This window comes from Chiloscyllium plagiosum, unplaced genomic scaffold (genome assembly GCF_037043375.1).
Source record: "Chiloscyllium plagiosum isolate Xiang-an unplaced genomic scaffold, Cpla_swu_hap1 HiC_scaffold_18, whole genome shotgun sequence".
NCBI classification, from domain to species: domain Eukaryota; kingdom Metazoa; phylum Chordata; class Chondrichthyes; order Orectolobiformes; family Hemiscylliidae; genus Chiloscyllium; species Chiloscyllium plagiosum.
This window is the reverse complement of record NW_028270156.1, coordinates 44,212,156-44,233,793: the sequence shown is the minus strand read 5'-3', so window position 1 is coordinate 44,233,793 and position 21,638 is coordinate 44,212,156. Positions and strand designations below refer to the sequence as shown.

Below are 21,638 nucleotides of genomic sequence, written 5' to 3'. Positions count from 1 at the left end.
CATCTGTTGAGTCATCAATAGTGATGCAATTAAAAGTGGGGAGGCAGACTTATCAGAGACAAGATTAGAGTGGTGCTGGAAAAGCACAGCAGGTCAAGCAGCATCTGAGGAGCAGGATGCTGCCTGACCTGCTATGCTTTTCTAGCATCACTCTAATCTTGACTCTGATCTCCAGAATCTGCAGTCCTCACTTTCACCTTCGCAGAGTTATCAGAAGACTTAGGGCAAAGAGATAAAAGAGCTGGGCAGCATTGGGACATTGAAGGGATTTGACATAAGGATGAGAATTTTAAAACTGATGTTTGCTGGATTGGGAACTAATGTAGGATTATAAGCAAAAGAGTGATGGATGAATGGGCCTAAGATACATGGAGAATTGTATTGGATAATGGCAAGTTCTTGTAGATTGGACAAATGGGGATGATCGTGAAATATTGGAATAGTGAGGTCACAAGCTAACAAGATATAAATGAAGGTTTCAATAATATATGAGCAAATGCAGGGTCAGTGTAGTGGAAGTGGATGCAGGTGCAAGGACAGAAGTTACGGACCCCAGTGCTACTCCTGGTTCAATGCCCCAACCTTTGTCCTGGTCCCATTCTTGGCCTCCTGTCCGAATACAACAGGCCCCAGAGTCCTGGACCTTGATTATGAACCCTGATGTACCCTCTGTGCCAGACCTCGAGTGCAAATAAGTTTGTCTCGGTGATGCAGCAGACAGGTAGAGATTGGAATTTCATTTCTGGGATGAAGAGGTTGGTTTAAGAGCTGCAAAATAGTTTACTCCTTTATTCATTAGAATTCAGAAGAATGAGGGGTGATTTTATTGGAATGCACAAGATTCTTAGAGGACTTGACAAGGTAAAAGTTGAGAGGATGTTTCCACTAGTGAGAGAATCTCAAATAGGGAACATAGTTACAGAATAAGGGGTCACTCATTTAAAACTGAGATGTGAAAAAATATCATCTCCCAGAGGGGAGTGATGTCTGGAAATCTCTACTCCAGAGAGTTGTGAGGGCTAGATCACACAGTATTTAAAGAGTTGGTAGACAGATATTTGAACTATCAGGGACTTGGTAGCTATCTTGCGCTGGCATGAAAGAGTTGAAGCCTTGGGCAGATCAGCTATAATCTTGAATGGTAGGGTAGCTTGAAGGACCAAATGGCCTACTCCTGCTCCTTTTCCTTATGTTCTTCTGAAGGTCAAGCACAATATCAAGGATGTAGACAGCCCAAATCAACACGATCCAATTGCTAGAGAAAGAAATGAAATCTATGACCTTGATATGTGGACCTTTGTGATAACATTGGCTTCCTAATATTTACTTGGAGGAAATTTCTTTCAATCAGTACTAGATGTCAAAGAAGCAATGTGACAAATCAGATTCAGTGGAGATTTCAAGAGTGGTGAGATAGAGCTGAGTATTATCAATGCATAACCTTGCATTATCTTCCAATAATATCACCATGGGGAAGTATATAGGCTTTGTCAGATACCAGCAGCATCAATATATTCACTCAGAAAAAAATTAGTTGGTCCCATGAAGCACCAAAACAATCAGAGGAGCAAGTACAAGTTTAATTCCAGAAGTAAGCAATTAGGAAGGCAAATGCCATGTTGGCCTCTATTGCAAAGGAATTTGAGCACAAGAATAAAGAAATAATGTGCAACTTTGGTCTCTGTATTTAAGGAAAGCTTTATTTGCACCAGAGGCAATTTAGCAGATTCATTAAGTTGGTTCCTGCTATGAAGAGTTTGACCTTTGATAAGTAGCTGAGTACATGTGTCTGTATTCTCAGGAGTTTAGCAAAATGAGAGGTGATATCATTGAAGCGCACAAGATTCGGAAGGTTTTTAGCAGTTGAAATATCGAAGATGTGTCCTGGACTGCAGAATCTAGAACATGAGGGCAAAGTCTGAGAAAATAAGAACCAAGCAAAAGAGAAATTTCTTCATCCAAATATTTGTAAATCTTTGGAATTCTCTATTCCAGATGTTCTGGTTGTTGTCTTGTTCAATATATTTAAGACCAAGAGTCTTAAGTATATTCAACAAGACAACAACCAAAACATCTGGAATAGAGAATTCCAAAGATTGATAAATATTTGGATGAAGAAATTTCTCTTTTTCTAAAAGATTTGATTTAAAAAATGTGAGAACGTATTCCCACTATGTAAATATTTCTGTCTTCAGAATTTGGGATAACCTCAGTGCTAAACTGATGATACCTTGCCACACATCAGTGTTGGGAACAAATCTGCAGAAATGCCAAGTTTATAGTCATTTTTTGACTCATTTCCTATACATTATTCCCAAGAGTTTCCTTCCTTGAAGCCTGATCCTTGCTCACTTCTGTGTTGGCGTAACAGAAGAGTGTGGAAAATGGAGGTACAAAAAAAGAAAGTATTTATACTGTGAACCAAAGTCTCACCATCAAATTTCAAGAAAGGAAACAAGGAGTACCTTGTATTTGCTTATCCGATTTATTTAACCTTCTTGCTTAATATTTCACAAGTGTTAGCATTCTATTTGTTATTTTTTATTACCAAATCTCCAAATATTGACTTAATTATTTACACACATGAATTGTTTTTAGGAATGGAATGTTAAATGAACCTTACCTTCCAGTGACCTGCTGTTTTATCAGACCCATATTGATCAAAATTTGGCAAATACTTGTGTTTTTTCTTGGTCTGAGATGAAAGAACAGAAAGATCATTTCAGATTGAGTGTGTTGACAGGAAAACCTTTCCTAGTACAACAACTAACACATTCCCCAGTTTTATGTTTCAGCAGTAGTATAGATGAGTTACTGCCAACTAATGATTACCATTATAGATTTGGGACTAATTAGAAATGAAAATCTAATCTCAAGTTAATTGCTAGTGTTCATATTCAACCACCACAAGGCTGAAATATCTTGAAAGATTGTAAGGACTATTTAATTCATGGTTCATGTTAATACTTCTGAGGTAATGCTAAATTTTTGGAAGATTATTTTTGTAATGATAAGGTGATTAAAATGCTGTGATTGCCAGAGTACATAAAAATATGGCAGTTCAGAAAGTTACCCATGTTTGTATAATAGGGCCATAATAGAAGAGAGCAAGTTATAAAACAGTAGGTGGTCTTACATAACTAAAGATTTTGACATGATGTTTGCTCCACTTGCAAGCTGTTCAGGGAGATGTTTTTGTTTTGGGAGGTGGAGCTAATTGAGTTTTAAAATATTCAGTAAAATAGATTTCATCATCAAATTTAAAAAATTATAAACAAGGACTAATTAATCTAAAAGTCAGTTTGAATATTGCCTGGAGCAGGCAATATTTTCTTGTATTCATTCACAGACATTTATTGTCCTTCGCTAATTACCCAGAAGGCAGTTTAAGAGTCAGTCACATTGCTCTGGTTCTGGAGTCATATGTAGGTCAGACCAGGTAAGGATGGCAGTTTCCTTCCCTGAAGTTAAAGATGGTGTATCCAAATACTTGCAGCATTTCTCACAATATAGATGAATTGCACAGGTAGAAATAAGTATATACACGATCTGATCTGACTAAAGCAGGATCTCAAATACTGAAGGGTATTAACATTTCAAATGTTACAAAGAAGCTACAAAAAAGTAATGGGGTCACTCCATTAAGGATGTCATTAATACAGTACTTAGAGGTTACCTTAGCCCAAAGAGGAAAATGTAGAATCAGTTTGGGTCGAGATCAGAAATAGTAAAGGTACAAGGCCATTCATGAATTTAGGAGGGAGCATATAGGAAGAGATTAACAGGCGTGTAAGAAAAAAGTAGTTTTTTTCATTCATTCATGTGACATGGGCCAGCATTTATTGTCCATCCTTATATGCCCTTGAAAAGGTGGTAGTGAGCTGCCCTCTTGAACTTTGATGTCCACCTGCTGGGGTTGACCTACAATGCCATGAGGGAGGGAATTCCAGGATTTTGAGCCAGCAACAGTGAAAGGATGGTGATATATTTCCAAAGCAGGATGGTGAGTGGCTTGAAGGAAACATATAGATGGTGGTATTCCTATGTATCTGTTGCCCTTGTCCATCTAGATACAAGGAGTCGTGGGTTTGGCAGGTACCGTCTTTGGTGAATTTCTGCAGTGCATCCTGTAGATAGACCACAGAGTTGCTATGGAGCACTGGTGGTGAAGGGAGTGGATGATTGAAGATGTGGTGTAAATCAAACAGGCTGCTTTGTCCTGGATGGTGTCAAGTTTCTTGAATGTTGTTGGAGCTCCACTTATCCAGGTAAGTGAGAATATTTCATCAGACACCAGATTTGGGCCTTTTAGATTATGTATAGGCTTTGGAGAGTCAGGTGGTGAGTTACTCACTGCAGTATTCCTAGCCTCTGACCTGCTTTTGTAGCCACTGTGTTTATGTGGTGAGCCCAGTTGAGTTTCTGGTCAATGGTAACCCTAAAGATATTGATATTCAATTATTCAACAATGGTAACACCACTAAATGTTAAGGGTGGTGGTTACATTGTCTCTTATTGGTGATGGTCATAGCCTGGCATGAACATTACTTGCACTTGTCAGCCCAAGCCTGGATATTGTCCAGATCTTGTTGCATTTGAACATAAACTCCTTCAATATCTGAGGAGTTGCAAATGGTGCTGAACATTGTTTGCTAATAATTGCACATTCACACTTCTGATCTTATTGATGGGTGGATGAAACAGCTGAAGATAGTTGAGGTTAGGACACTACTCTGAAGAACTCCTGCAGGGATGTTCTGGAGCTGAGGTGACTGACCTCCAACAAGCATGACCATCTTCCTGTGTGCCAGGTATGACTCCAACTATGAAGAGTTTGCTCCCTGATAGCCATTGATTCCAGTTTTGCTAGGGCTCCATGATGCCAGAATGTAGCCTTGATGTCAAGTGTTGTCACTCTTACCTCACCTGTGGAATTCAGCTCTTCTGCCCATGTTTGAACCAAGGCTATAATGTGGTCAGGCATTGAATTGCTCTGGCAGACCCCAAACTGGGCGTCACTGAGCAGGTTATTGCTGAGCACTGTTGATGATACCTTTCATCATTTTACTGATGATCAAGAGTAGACTGACAAGGTGGTAATTGGCTGGGCTGTATTTATCCTGCTTTTTGTATACAGGACATATCTGGGCAATGTTCCACATTGTCAGGTAGATGCCAATGTTGTAGCTGTACAAGAACAGCTTGGCTAGGGGAGCAGCAAGTTCTTCAGTACTATTGCTGGAATGTTGTCAGTGCCCATAGCCTTTTCGGTATCCAGTGTCTCCAACTGTTTCTTCACATCATGTTGAATGAATCAATTGCCTGAAGGCTAGTATCTGTAATGCTGGGGACCACTGGGGGAGGCCAAGATGGATCATCCACTCGACACTGTGGCTGAGGATTGTAACAACTGATTCAGCCTTACCTTTTGCACTGATGTGTCAGGCCCTTCCATTATTGAGGATGGGGATATTTGTGCATCTCCTCCTTCAGTAAGTTATTTAATTGCCCACTGCCACTCACGGCTAGATGTGACAGGACTACAGAGCTTAGATCTGATCCATTGGGATCATTTACCTCTGTCTACCACTTGCTGCTTATGTTGTTAGCATGCGAGTAGTCCTGTCTGATTTCTTCACCAGGTTGACACCACATTTTAGGCATACCTAGTGCTGCTGCTGAGCCATTGTTGATAGTGGACATTGAATTATCCCATCCAGAGCTCATTTTGCACCCATGCCATCATCAGTGCTTCCTCCAAGTGTTGCTCAACATGGAGGTGTACTGATTTATCAGCTGAAAGAGGATGGTCCATGGTAATCATCAGGAGGTTTCCTTACCCATGTTTAACTTGAACGTTATGGGGTCCAGAATCAATGTTGACCACTCCAAGGGTAGCTGCCTCCTGACTGTATAGCATTGTACCATCACCTCTGCTGGGTCTGTCTTGCCAGTGGGACAGGATATGCTGACTAGGAAGTCAGTGATAGCATAAAAACAAAAGAGCAAGCTTATAATGTGGTGAAGGGAAGTGGGAAACCAGAACATTGGGAAGTTTACAAAGACCAACAGAGGGCAAGAAAAAAGAAATAAGGAGGGAGAAGATTAAATAGGAGGGTAAGCTAGCCAGTAATATAAAGGAAGACTGTAAGAGTTTCTTTAGATATATAAAGGGCAAAAGAGAGGCAAAAGTGGACATTGGGCCACTGGAACATGATGCTGGAGAGATAGTAGTGAGGAACAAGGAAATGGCTGAGGAACTGAATAATTACTTTGTCAATCTTCACAGTGGAAGACTGTGGAAGAGTAATATCCCACACATTTGAGAGTTAGGGGGCAGAGCTGAGTATGGTGACCATCACCAAGGAGAAGGTGCTAGAAAAACTGAATGGCCTGAAGACTATACCCGAGAGTTCTAAGGGAGATAGCCAAAGAGATAGTGAAGGCGTTAGTGGTAATCTTTCAGGAATCACTAGAATCAGGGCAGGTCCCAGAAGACTGGAACATCGCTAACGTGACACTCTGTTTAAAAAGGGAGTAAGGCAAAAGACAGAAAATTACAGCCTGATTAGCCTAACTTCAGTCATGGGTAAGATCCTAGAATCCATTGTGAAGGATGAGATTTCAGGACACTTGGAAGTGTATGGTAAAATAGGGCAAAGTCAGCATGGTTTCATCAAGGGGATGTCATGCCTGAAAACTCTGCTAGAATTCTTTGAGGAAGTAATGAACAGGTTAGACGAAGGAGAGCCAATGGATGTTATCTACCTTTGACAAGATGCTGCACAGGAGGCTACTGAGTAAGTTAAGAACCTATGGTGTCAGAGGCAAGGTGCTAGCATGGATAGAAGCATTGGCTGTCTGGCAGAAAGCAGAGATTGGGAATAAAAGAGTTCTTCTCAGGATGGCAGCCAATGACAAGTGTTGTTCCACAAGGCTCAGTGTTGGGACCACAACTTTTCACTTTATACATTAACGATCCAGATGAAGGAACTGCGGGCATTCTGGCTAAGTTTGCAGCTGATACAAAGATAGGTAGAGGGATAGGTAGCATTGAGGAGGCAGGTAGGCTTCAGAACGATTTGGACAGATTAGGAGAGTGGGCAAATAAGTGGCAGATGGTGTACAACATGGGAACGTGTGAGGTCATGCACTTTGGTAGGAAGAATAGAGGCATGAACTATTTTCTAAATTGGGAGAAAATTCAGCAGTCTGAAGTGCAACGAGACACAGGAGTTCTAGTCCAGGATTCTGTCAATGTAAACTTGCAGGTTGAGTCAGTAGTTAGGAAGGCAAATGCAATGATGGCATTTATTTTGAGAGGACTTGAATATAAAAGCAGGGATGTACTTCTGAGGCTAAATAAGGCTCTGGTCAGACCACATTTGGAGTATTGTGCACAGTTTTGGGCCCCATATCTCAGGAAGGATGTACTGGCCCTGGAGTGTGTTCAGCAGAGGTTCACAAGAATGGCCCCAGGAATTAAATGCTTAACAAATGTGGAACATTTGAGGACTCTGGGTTTATATTCGATGGAGTTTAGAAGGATGAGGGGGGATCAGAATACTGAATGGCCTGGACAGAGAAGATGTAGGGAAGATGTTTCCATGGGTAGGTGTGACTAGGAACTGAGGGCACAGCATTAGAGTAAAGGAAATATGTTTTAGAATGGAGATAAGGAGAAATGTCTTCAAGCAGAGAGTGGTGAATCTATGGAATTCATTGCCACAGAACGCTGGTGAGGCCAGGTCATTGAGTATGTTTAAAACTGAGATAGGTTCTTGAGTATCAAGGGGATCAAGGGTTATGGAGAAAAAGTGGTTGAGAAACTTATAGCCATGATTGAATGGTGGAGCTTGATAGGCTGAATGGCCTAATTTCTGCTCCTATGGTTTTATGAACATATCTAGGGATGGTGATGGTCTGGGATATTATCTGTAAGTTGTAATTCCATGCGTATGTCTACGTCAGGCTGTTGCTTGACTCATCTGTGATTCAGCTCTCCCAATTTTGGCACAAGCCCCAGTTGTTAACAAGGACAACTTTTCAGGGTCAACAGTTGTCTTTTCCAATGCCTAAGTTGATCCCAGGTGGTGCATCTGGTTTCATTTCTTTCTTAGGACTTCGTAGTAATTGATACAACTGAGTGGCTTGCTAGGCTATTTCAGGGGGCAATTGAGAGTCAAGCACATTGTAGTAGGGCTGGAGTCAAATGTAGCCCAGACCAGATGAGGACGGCAGATTTTCTTCCCTGAAGGACATTAGCGAGACAAATATTTTATTTTTCCTAGAATGGTTTCACTGTCATTAATAGATCCTTAATTTTAGATTTTTAAAATTGTTTTCAAATTCCACTATCTGCCATGGTACGATTCAAAGCGGCGTCCCCAGAACATTAGCTGAGTTTCTGGATTAATAGTCCACCAATATTATCACTAGGCCATCACACTCTCCCCACATTCTCCCCAAATAATCATTACTGATTTCAATCTACATGTAAGCTGAATGAATAAGATTGGTAAAGGTAGCCCAGAAAATTAGTTCGTATCGTGCATTCAAAACAATCTCTTAGCGTAATACATTCTAGAGGCAGAGTGAGAGCAGGCTATTCTCAACCTGGTCATGAACAATGAGAAGGGTATAAACCCAGCTATTGTCCAACAGGTTTAATTGGAAGCACTAGCTTTCAGAGCGCCGCTCCTTCATCAGATCACCAACATCTCCGAATCAAGGGTATAATCAACTATCTTGCAAAGGAGCATCTCAGTATCAGTGATCATAACATGATCGAATTTTATATTCAGTTTCAAAAGGAGAAGTGTATATCTTGAACAAGTTATTTTAAGCTTGAATAAAGGTAAATTATAAGAGTCTGAAGGCAAACTGAGAAACTAGATTAAAAGGTGGAACCGTAGTGATACAGATTTTCAAGGAGAATTTAATAACTATCATCAAAATGTTATCGAGTCAAAATGCACTCTCTTCTTAACAACACTGAGTTACCGACACTCCATGGACAGCAGTGGTTCAAAAAGGCAGTTCATCACCAATTTCTCAATGGCAGTTTGGAAATGCAGTAAATGTTGGCCAAACAAGCAACACCCAGATCCAATTCCAAATGAAAAACATTTATCCCAGTGAGAAACATCCTGTGAGGAGGAGTATCATCTGTAGCTAACTAAGGAAGTTAAGAATTACGCCAAATTGCAAAACACATTATACAAATTTGCAAAGGTTACTGGTAGGGCAGAAGACAGGTCAGATTTTAAGATCATGTAAAAACAATGACAAAAAGGACAACATGGAGTATGACTGAAAGCTAGCTAGTAATATAAAAATAAATAGTATGAGGTTTTAAAAGTATTTTTACAAGAATCAGAGATGTTAAACATGTATTTTGTGTCTGTCTTTGCTATAGAAGACTTAGAAACCTTCTCAAAAAATACTTGAAGTGCACAAGGTGAATGAGAGGGAAAGCTATCAGACTTCAATGCTGAAACGTCCCCACGACCTGAAAGCCTTCATTGGAGGCTCTTAAAAGAAATGGCTGCAGAGATAGTAGCTACAATTGTTATAATCTTCCAAATTTCCTTAGCTCTGTAAGGATTTCAGCAGATTGGAAATTAACCAATGTAATACAAAAAAGGGAGGGGGATAGAAAGCAGAAAAGTGTAGATCAGTTAGCCTTATATATGCCCTGGAAAAATTGCCTGTATCCATTACTGAGGAGTGCTGAAGAGGGATTTTAAACAGGAGACATGAGTGCTGTGTTCATCAGCACAAATCAATATTTATTTGGAGCTCAAGTGATGACTCCAAAATACTCCCCATCCCAAAAACTTTACAGAATACATTCCACATTACAATGACGACACACAATATTGACGTCAGCACTTGCCACCTCCTCTCTGACAATTGTGCCGTTCTCCAGACATTTACCAACTGGATCATACTGAGTAGGTGCTGTTTGGTACCTCATAAAGCTGTGATTATTTATATCAGAATGACTAAAAAATGTTTTTTTTATAATATGTAATAGCAATTACTTAAACACCTTTAGTTATGGTGGGATCAGAATTTCCCTTCTACACTTTACTACAATAACAAGTTTTCTCTTTCCCATTAAGATTTCTATGAGGCACTTCATTATCTTTTCTGGTTGCCATGTGTATGAAGACCACGATTCTGACTGTGGAAACTTACAATTCCCTTCAACCATTTTACGTCAGCTAAAAAGCACAGACAGCCACTTTGTTACCTTCAGCCATGGGCAGCTTTGATAAGGACGTTATAACAGGATGTTCAGAAAATCATTATATGATCAGGCAACATGTCTTTGTGAAAGGGAAATAGTGCTTAACTAATTTATCAGCTTTTTTTGTGGAAGTAACATACTGCGTGCATAAAGAGGAACAGATGTGGTGCACTTGAATCTTCAAAAGGTATCACAAATGTTGCCACATGCAAGAGCACATGCTGTAGCAAATTGGCATGGATAAAAGGATTGGTTAGCAAAAAAAAAGCAGAGACTAAGTTTTTTTTGTCAGATTAGCAGGCTGTTATTTCTTGCATGTGCTCCTCAACACAGAATTACTTCTCTCATACTGGATTAGTAACTAATGTAAGATCAATTTACATGAAAATCTCAAATTATTTCACTTAAAAGACAAGTTAATAACTCGCAGTTATAGAACAAGTATATGTACACATTCTTATTCTGGCATTCTGCTGCTTGGATTCCTCATGGTTTCTGGTTATGTGGTGTCATTCACATACTCTGTCCTTAAAGCAATAAAACAATACCCGCTTTTAACCAGGATAAACTTACATTCACCAAGTGAAGTTATGTGAACATCAGGTATTTGCAAAACTATTTACACAAAGTAGAATTGAAAGATTTACGAGTTTACGATTCTAAGAGTGAAATGTATATGTGGTTTGACAATGCTGTGGATCTCGTGATTGTACAACCTTTCACAGATCTAGACTGAGACTTTTTTATTTTTGACTTTTATGCATGTTGGTTTCTTTCATGTTGTTCAAGTTTTGGTTTTGTTGTGTTAGTCTCTCATATCTTCGTTATCCGAGCGTATCCATGTCTGCGTTCTATGCATTCTTGGAGCACTCTACAGTTCCCTGAATTGGCTTCTGTTCCTCCTCAAATTGCTGTATTAGCTGTTGTGACTTTATAAAATTTAGGCTCACTGCACCCTTTGGATACTTCTGCAGGTAACCAATTCTTTCAGTAGGTGAATGACCCTGACCTTCTCTCCTACCTGTGGGTTGGGTAGCTCCACATCTGCATGTCAGTTATGTGCCTCTTCACTCTTCCTTGCCTTTCAAACAAACAGTTTGCCCTGTATTTCTGAGAGCGTGGGCAGGTGATGCTTGTTAGGTTTGTCCTACCTAACTTGCCTTCCAGGCATATACACTGCTGGATATGGCAAGTCCATATCCAAAGATGTAGCACATGATTGTAGCAGAGCAATACAATAAGCATTGGCTATTGTATTTGATAATCCCATAAGGATCATCATTCCTGATGAAGGGCTCCAGCCCAAAACGTCGATTCTGCTGCTCCACAGATGCTGCCTGACCTGCTGTTCTTTTCCAGCAACACACTCTCGACTCTGATCTCCAGCTTCTGCAGACCTCATTGTCTCCCATTACAATAATCAAGTTTTGTCTCCCAGAATTTCATAATAAGTACTTTAACTTTGCAAAGCATTTGTTCAGCAGGACCATTGGTTTTGGGGACAAGGTAGTAAGGCTGTCACGGTGAATAAATCTGTTGCAATTTTGGACCAAGAGACTGATGGAATCTCAAAAAGGGTAGAGGTTGTGATTGGTGACGCTAGCATGTTTTGCACATTCTAATTATTTTCTTAATGTCACATTGATGTCATCTCCTAGTGATTAGCTAACATCCCAAACATCCCAACTGATATTTAAGTATTCTCAAAAGGATAATAAAATCCTTTAACAACAAAAACCAAGTATTACTCCAAAACTGTTGATAACTGAAGCAAGTTACATAAAGTTAATTTTGAAAGATCTAGTTTCTTCTGTTCAAGAAATCAATTCCTCTCTCAGTTACAAAAATAACCAATTTAAGACATATCTGTATCTTTGCATAAAATCTGCATCCACTTCAAATGCATCTTCCCATTCTTTATGGGATTATCAAATCATAAACTGTCTCTCTTCACTACAATGTTTTTATTAACTTTGGCCACAAAACCAATCATAAATCTTTATTTAACCTGGGTGATATAGTTATTCTTCCATACAAATATTTTGTCAAAATTAGCCACAATTAAACCCCATAGTATAAATTAATTACCCATTTGCATAAACAAAATTATTATTTCTTGAAAATTAATTTAATCCTATAGCTCTCTTAACAATGCTGTTTTTCGTAAATGCTGAAAATGTGTTGCTGGAAAAGCGCAGCAGGTCAGGCAGTATCCAAGGAGCAGGAGAATCGACGTTTTGGGCATGAGCCCTTCTTCAGGAAAATGTTTTTGGTAAACATTTGCTAGATATGACACTAGGCAACTAAAACATGAGAGACATCTTGTGGAGTAGACTTATGTTGTATATCTTCAACATTTTCTGGGTCAGGACAGATCCAATAACCTGAATAGATTAAGCCAAAAAGGTTAATCTGACCTACAATCACCTGGCACTTCTTGCTGTTGAAGATGCACATTTAGAACAAGCTGCTGTCAGCAGGGACTGTAGTTCAGTTCTGCTCTTCTTCGGTTTTGCCCACCACCCCATTATCATCAGCAACACATACATATCAGAAATACTTTCCACAATTGTAGCTTACGCTGCTGGATCCTGACTGACAAATAAACTGAAAGTTAATCTCTTGACACAATATCTTCCAAATGGTGCTCTGAAAATAGTGGTCTCTTGAGATTCCTTTGCTGAGTGAACTAACCAATATCAGTGCTGGGTACCCAGCTTAGAAAATAATTTAGCTCCTCAGATTTAGGGATTCAAAGTTTTTAATATTAGAATTTTTAGAAAACATCTGTTAGGGAAAAGTTCAGATGTTCATCATGACAATGCCATCTTTCTTTTGCATACTCATAATAGAAGTGTACCAGTCTGTGACTTGACAGATACTACCATTATGTTTCAAATCATCCAGCTCACTCTTAAGCCTGTCATGCCCATATGAGCACTGCACATTTTTTGGGAGGGTCAATGAATGGAATTGCATCATTTCAGATGCAATACAACATCAATTTTGAAGTTTCTTATTGTAACAAATCTGGCTAGGTACATTTTCTGTGTAAGCCCTAGACTAACCAAATGTGAATATTTTTGGCTGCTTCTACTGTAGTTGGTGACTTTGTAAATGGTCACAGTGTTGGCTTCTATACATGCTAGTAGATCTGCTGTTGCTGCTCCACCAGATAAGATTTGTGCAATTTCCCTGCAGAGTTGCCATAACTGCATTTCATCATCAATGTACTATTGCAAGGGATGGGCTTTGCTACTGTAAGTTGTAACATTGACTTCCAACAATCCTAATAAAAATCGTTCAGAATTGTGACTAGTCGGATGGTCATACTAGCTTCCTGGTCACTTGATCTTGAGCATGTTTATCAATTTTCTTCAGGGATTTGATATTAACAATGGAAAAAGTTTCTAAATTATTTGTGAGAGTGGCAGTGATGATGATGAAGTCAATGTGAAGCCCTGTTCACATTCTGGTCTTGACCCTGGTCTGTCTTGCTGATAACCTCATTAGCCTGTCTTGCAGCAGTGGCAGCAAGGATGTGCTCCTTGCAGTACTCCTCCAGCAATAAGAGGAGCTTCAAGATGGCAGCACCAGCAAAGCGACATCTTGGAGGAGGGCAACCAGAGCAGGACGCTTGGTGAAATGATTGCAACAGAGTCAGGAATTCCTGGTTACATTTGGCTTGGAGCTGGGACTCCTGATTATCCTGAAGAAGGGCATGTGCCCGAAACGTCGAATCTTCTGTTCCCTAGATGCTGCCTGACCTGCTGTGCTGTTCCAGCAATAAAGTTTCAGCTTTGATCTCCAGCGTCTGCAGACCTCACTTTCTCCTCGAAGATTTCAACCTACTGCGAATCCTCTTACAAGGATGCCTTCCTTGAAGAAGCTCTCTGCCTCTCTCTATAATTCCTGAAGAAGGGCATGTGCCCGAAACGTCGAAAATTCTGTTCCCTAGATGCTGCCTGACCTGCTGTGCTGTTCCAGCAATAAAGCTTCAGCTCAGTCCTGATTATCAGCAAGGCAACAGAGACAGAGACTCCTGGTTGCAGGGTGAGTGTGGATTTAGCATGGGACTCAGCAGTGGCAATGTTGACCCAGCAGCGAAGAGATGTTGCCTAAAGAGTGGCAGCTCCTACAATGGCGCGTCTAGCACAGAGACTGGTGACACAGGTGTCATGTTGCTGGTGAGCTGACTCAGGACTCATGGGGGAGGGAGCAGAATGAAGGTAGACTCTCTCTCAGCCATATCTTTTTACACTTTTTATACTTAAACTATTCAAAATGGTGCCAGATTATGGTGACAGTTGAAGCTTTTCACGGTATTTTCCTGTGTTCTTCACTGTAAAATGCAAGAGACAAATCATTCAAATTTATATTCAAAAATGTGTTTGGGTTTACATAGGTCTGTGGAAACTAACTTTTGTTGCTGCAAATGTGCTGCATATGCTTTCTGGTTGCTTCGGGTCTAACTGTAGCCCAGGGTTGCACCTTTGGAACCAGATTTCTTGCGTAGCTGAGCCCAATGTCCTTTTTTCCAAGATGTTTGCAAGTCATCAGGTGCAAAAGGACAGCTGTGGTGGTTTCATCACACTGCACTTCCCACACAGCTTGTTTACTTTATGTATCTTTGCTACCGTGACAATATTAGTCACTGCATCCAACACTTACAGATGTTGTCTGGCTATAATGGCTTCTCGTGTTCTACAACCCTTTTAACAGAGTGTGTCAATGCCATATCCCTTTTCTTCAAGAGGACTCTATGAAAGCTTTCATGTGCACTGGAACTATATCCAGCTGCGTTATCTACTCAGACAATCCAGCCTCAGAAATCAAGTCCTTGCTCTTGTGATAGCACCTATCAACAAACTGGTCAGTGGATTCTAATTGTTGCCTATAAAATCAGCTTCAGATGTTGAATTATAAAGTTCACTTTTACATTAATCCTGCAGCATTTCCTATAGTTCATCAAGATCTCTCTGTATCTCTTTAGATCAGCCTAAAGTGTTGATTATGTGCATACTCTGTTTCAAGTGGCTATCTTAAATATCAACACTCCATTTGTTTAAAGAGCCTAAAAAGTCAGACAGATCATTGACAGCCTTCCAATTCATGCTGGGGAATTTGGTCGTCATCTTCCTGACAGTCCCTCTCTTTTGTAATGTTATCAATGTATGGCAATACTAGAAGGCTCTTTTGTGTGCAGATTCTGCAATACAGCCGTTGTGCTTTTTCTTGGTGTTTCTTCCTATTGCTGTTTTGGCTAAGGCTCAAGTTTTTCTATCTGATGTGCTTTTTTTTTCATTTTTTCTTTAGGAGAAGCACACTGAATGGTCTGTACATCATCTGCCCATTACAGAAACAGACTCTCCACCTGCACAACCCTTTGATCTGGCCAGCTGACAAATCAAGTGCTCACCATTTATCCAGTGTTGTCTGTTTAGTGATTTGATTTCCTGGGGTTCCGGTGTAAACGTAATTTCCATACTGCTTCAAATCATGTCTGAGGCTTTTTCCTGAGGCTTTTAAGTTCATATTGCAACCTTTGTTTCTTTTTAGGGAAAAATCATTACTGATCATTATGCCATTTCTTTGTATTGTGTTCCTTTTACACTGAATTATCACTCTCGTACTGAATTGATAAGTACCATAGGTCATACTTTCTTGAAGATCTCAAACAGGTTTAATTAACAGGCAAACTGATAACTTGCAGTTGCCAAGTAACATCATTAGTCCAGCATTTGCATTCCTCATTGCTTTTGGTCATGTAGTGTCATTCTGCTCCTTGGTACACTATCAGGTACAGCTTGTGAAGCAGAAACACAACACTGGCCTCAACCATTTACAATCCATATCAAAGGCATGGATGTACTGTATCCAAACATGCTGATGACATCAAGGTAGGTAGAAAAGTTAACTTGTCTCTTAAACATGCTGTAAATTTAAAAGTAAGGAGATTTTATTGCAGCTGCTGAGGGCCTTGGTCAGACTATATGGAGTACTGTATACATTTTGGTCTCCTTAAGGATAGAATTCGGTTAGGTGGAGTTCAGAGAGGTTTTACTCAACTCATTTCTGGGACGAGGGAATAATCCCATTAGGATGCATTGGAGAGGTTGAATCTGTACCCATTGGAATTTAGAAGAATGAAAAGTGACAAAGGATCATGGGGAACGTTAATGCTGCTTCTTGTTATACAGATTCTACCAGACATGATGAGTTTGTCCAGTATTTTCTTTGACTTTCAGACCTCTAACTTTTTTTTGTTTTTATTTATTTTGATAACAAACTTAAGATGACATTTCTGGGACTGAGGGACAGAAACAGGTCCTTACCTGAACTTAGCTATATAGCAAACCAAACCAAAATTTTACTGCAGTTGGTTCAATTATACCTCAACAGGAATAAAGCCAGAGAAACCTACTATTGCAGGCAGTAAGGCGCTGAAATTCAGTCTTAATAAATTCCTAACATGATTCTTCAGTGAACCAGAGAAGGATTCTCAGGCCTTCAACGCGTCAAGAAATCTTAGAAGAAGCAAGGCTGTAAGTGAGCTTTTGGACTTTTAAGATTCAAATGTATCCTACCTTTGTGTGTGTGTGTATATATGACTGTACTGTTGCTTATCCATGATTAGTGTTGACAACTAAATGTTTATTCTTAAAATGTTACAACGAAATCTGCCATTTTACTGTTCTCAACAATTACAACACTTGCCTTAAAACACTTTTTTTCAAAAATCATCTATCTTCAGTCAGTTAAATGGTGGGAAAAGCTGGGACCGTCCTGTTACCTCTCCCCATTTCTGTAACTAACTGGGGACTTCTAACTAATTTGAAACATAGAATAATGAATGAATTCAAAATGGGAGGTGAACTGATCACTGAAATAGTTTTTCTCATAGCTTTACATTATTAAAGACTTAAATTATTCTACATTCTGCATTTGCAGAACTTGAGTTCTACTAAATCCATTAATACAACTAAAATTGATAACTAAAAAGAAGTGAAGGTAAGACCAAAGTCGTTAATATTCTAATAATTTTGATTAGCATGGGTGGGTGCATCTTGTTTATGATGCATTCTGTTGTCACAGTGTTGGTGGTAAAAGGAGTGAATGTTGAAGAATTCACAATTGATGTTGAAATAAAGAAATTGGAAAACAGCAAATATGATGCCACTGTTTAAAAAGGGAGGTTGACAAAAGATTGGGAATAATAGACCAGTTAGCTTAACCTCTGTCATGGGGAAGTTGCTTGAGTCTATTATCCAGGAAGAAATAGCAAAACATCTGGATTGAAATTGTCCCATTGGGCTGATGCAGCATAGGTTCATGAAGGGCAGGTTATGCTTAATAAATCGTTTGGAATTCTATGAAGATATTATGAGCAAGGTGGACAATGGGGACCCAGTGGATGTGATGTACCTAGGTTTTCAAAAGGCCTTTGACAAAGTGCCACACAATAGGCTGCTGCATAAGATAAAGTTGCAATGCATTACACATGGATAGAGGATTGGTTGGCTCATAGGAAACAAAGAGTAGGGATAAATGAGTGCTATTCTGGGTGGCGATCAGTAACTAGCATTGTGCCTCAGGGGTCATTATTGGGACCACAATTATTCAGAATTTATATAGGTGATTTGGAGTTGGGGACCACATGTCATGTGTTAAAGTTTGCAGATGACACTAAGATGAGTGGCAGAGCAAAGTGTGTAGAGGACTGTGAAACTTTGCAGAGGAACGTAGATACTTTAAGTGAGGGGGCAAAGGTCTGGCAGATTAGGTTAGATTAGATTCCCTACAGTGTGGAAACAGGCCCTTTGGCCCAACAAGTAATACAATGTTAATAAACATTGGGATTCTTTACCCCAGAGACTATGAATGCTTCATTATGGAGTACATTCAAGGCACTGGTCTGTAGATATTTTGGTACTGGGGGAATAAGGGATATGGGAATAGTGTGGGATGATGATTTAGAATAGAGGGTTAGGGTTCAAAGGTGACTCAAATTTGAAGGGACAAATGGTCTTCTCCAGTTCCTATTCCTTACTTTATATTCAGATTTTTAACAACCTGCAAGATATTGATTGACTGAAATTATCAAGGACACAGATACAATATATGGATCCAATAAAAGTGCAGAATGAGCAGCTTGTTGATATCCTAACTTAGTGTGCTGCAAGAGGCTTGAGGCCAAATGACAAAGTTTGAGTTTTAAAACATTCAAATTGATGGAGGTGTAGGATGGGTGGCAACAATCACAACACAAATATTAATCTAAAAGAAAGATGGGAAGAAATTAAGTTGAGAAACATGGGGTCCATTTGAATATATTTTAGCAGTTGCTAACAAGATTTGCAATGCCAGAGACTTGGGTGCAAGTTGTCATGCAAAGCATGGGTATGAAAGATCTAAAGCATAAATAGTGGGATAGATACAGTAAAATATCTAAAGTGACCAAGTCATAAATTATTTCTTCGTCAATACATCCTCTGAGTCACCTTGAAAGAGCTCTTTTCACAATTTTTTCATGTTGTTTTATACAAAGGTTAGCCTTCACCCCAAAAACACAAGCAAATAGCAGGCACTTATCTTACTTTATTTTCCAATTAACAAAATATATCCATAAGAATGTATTTAATTGGAACAATGTGACATGCAGAATTGTTTATTTTGAGTTTTCCTACAAAATAGTAGTTAAGGCAGCCTACATACATAAGGTAAGAAGGCTATTTACCACAAAAACATTGAAATGGATGACTACAAAGAGCAGGGACATAAATATGACCATGCATGCTGTAAAACTAATTTTTTTCTAGCATTTTCCCTGATACAGAAAAATGAGTGATGATAAAGAGCAGAACCATCTTAGTCAGTTTGGTGAAGCTGGTACGGACTTAGTATCAGCAAATCTGAACAATTCTTGGACTGAACTTCCCTGAAGTAGAGAACAATCTGACCATAGGCCCCTCAGGAATTTAACTGACATTTCCAAAAGGCAGACAGCCACAAAGACAATTCCTTCAAATTATCCTCATATGTTATGTGGGTCCTTATTTCAAGTTATCCTCATCTTCATTTTGACATTTCATGTAAAACATTTGTTTATTTTCTGTGGTTTAGTTAGAATTTTCTGTAACTGATGAATGAATGATTAATGGATAACATTCCATATACTATTTTTAATAACAATATTTTGCATTTTCTAATGTTCAAATGGTCATTTTACCAAGAATCAAAGAACATTGAATGGTGCACTCAAAACTGTACCAATATTAAGTTAGTATACACATCATACTGCACCAGATGGTTTAAGCACATAAACTAATTCATACTGAGTCAAAATAAACAAAAGTCCAATGCTCCATACAAACTTCTATCTGTAAACCTTCTGAAGATTGCTATACCCAAAACCAAGTAGATGGCTCACATGATCAATGCTGTCTTAAGTACATTACCATTGTGGTGATATACAGTACCTAAATTCAATGCTTCGTGTCTGTTTGCCCAAATATATGTAATAACTATCTATGTAGCTGTTTTGTGCACATACTTCTTACAAAGTAAATAGAATTATGCATGCTAAATGAGAAGGCAAGAAACAGTTATTAGATAGCCCAAAGTTATAGAGATATACAGCATGGAAACAGACCCTTCTGTCCAACTCATCCATGCTGTCCAGATATCCTAAATTAACCTAGTTACATTTGCCATCCTTTGGCCCATATCCTGCTAAAACCTTCCTATCCTGTCCAGATACCTTTGAAATTTTGTATTCGTACCAGCCTCCATCACTTCCTCTGGCAGCTTGTTCCATGTACGCATGGAAAAGTTGCACATAGGTCCCTTTTAAATCCTTCCCCCTCACCTTAAACCTATGCCTTCTAGTTCTGGACTTTGCTACCCTGGGAAAGACTTTGGCTGTTCACCCAATCCATGCTGCTCATGAATTTGTGAACTTCTTTTAGGTCACCCCTCAGCATCCGATGCTCCACGGGAAAATAGCCCAGCCTATTCAGGCTCTCCCTATAACTCAAATCCTCTAACCTTGGCAACATCTTTGTAAATCTTCTCTGAACCCTTTAAAGTTTCACTTCATCCTTCCTATTGCAGGAGACCAGAATTGAACACACTATTCCAACGTTGTCAGAACTGAGCCTTTGAATTTTTTAAGGCAGAAGTGGAGCACTTCTTGCAAAACGAGGAGAAGAAAACTTATTGGTGTGGCCATGAGTTTGGATTTTTGGTTATAATCAGATTTGCCGCTATCTTATTAAATAATAGAGCAGGTTCGAGGGACCAAATGGCCTACTGTTCCTTATTTATATGCTGTTCCGTTCACATATCTTTAATTGATCTATAGTGACAGGAATGTTTTTAGTCTTCCTACCTCAAGATCCCATCGATATTAAAATTAAAAAGTATTACATTCCACAATGTTGTAATTTTTCTTGTAAAATCCCCTGCACCAATGCAAAGAGTGTATTATCTTCAATCTCTCCTTGTAACTCAGAGGGTGGGTGTGGACTCGATGTGCTAAAAGGCTTGCTTCCACACTGTAGGGATTCTACAGAACTCAAGAGTTAGGATAAAATACCTAATCTAATCAATTTCATTAGGGTAGGAATGACTTCTCCCAAAAAATTTGCTCTCAAAGACTAGCAGACAAAATTGTAATCACATAATGGACTGCCTGCCTACTGTTGTATTGATATGAAAAAGCCCAACTTCAAATAATTCAAAATCTGAGCAGAGACACAGACCTAGTTTGTAGTTGGATTGGAGACAATCAAGAATACCAGATGCAGTAGAAAGGGGAGTTGTGGCATTATGGTAGTGCCCCTATCTCTGGGTTCAAACGGTCCAGGTCTAAATCCAAGTCCAACCCTCAGGATGTATTGGGCATGGAGATGCATCGTAACACATCCAAACAAGTTAATTTGAAAAGATTTTTTAAAAAGGGCTGCCTTTAAAGAAGAAATTATTTAAGTACAGTCAAAGTAAGTGTCCACAACAGAAAAGTATGGCAACCAAAGACCAAACTTTCATGGTGACTAGAGGATAAGATGAGGCATAAAATGTTGGTCAGATGTTTTGTTGATAATACAAGTGAGAACCAGGCTGAATAGAAAGCCCACCAGGAAGGGAAATAGGAAATAGAAACAAATAGAGTATGAGAGAAGTGACTGGCAACAAACATGAAAGAGTAACAAAATGTTTTCTACAGTTTTGGGTTCAAAGGGTATGAATGTTACTGGCAAGGCATTTATTCATAAAATCCCTATGGTGTGAAAAGAGGCCATTCAGCCCATCACGTCTTCAAAGAGCATCCCACCCAGACTCAGCCCCAGCCCCAACCCCCATCTATGTCTTTAACTCCACA

At 39.3% G+C, this 21,638-nt stretch overlaps 1 long non-coding RNA gene across 1 annotated transcript in view; it reads left to right on the top strand.

Moving 5' to 3' along the window:
- LOC148146970 (uncharacterized) overlaps nt 1-16,907 on the top strand; it is a 49,528-nt gene extending 32,621 nt beyond the window's left edge. The window contains exon 4 of the long non-coding RNA XR_015760180.1: nt 15,572-16,907. This is a non-coding gene — a long non-coding RNA (uncharacterized LOC148146970). The remainder of the gene's footprint in view (nt 1-15,571) is intronic.
- Nucleotides 16,908-21,638: the final 4,731 nt, after the last annotated feature.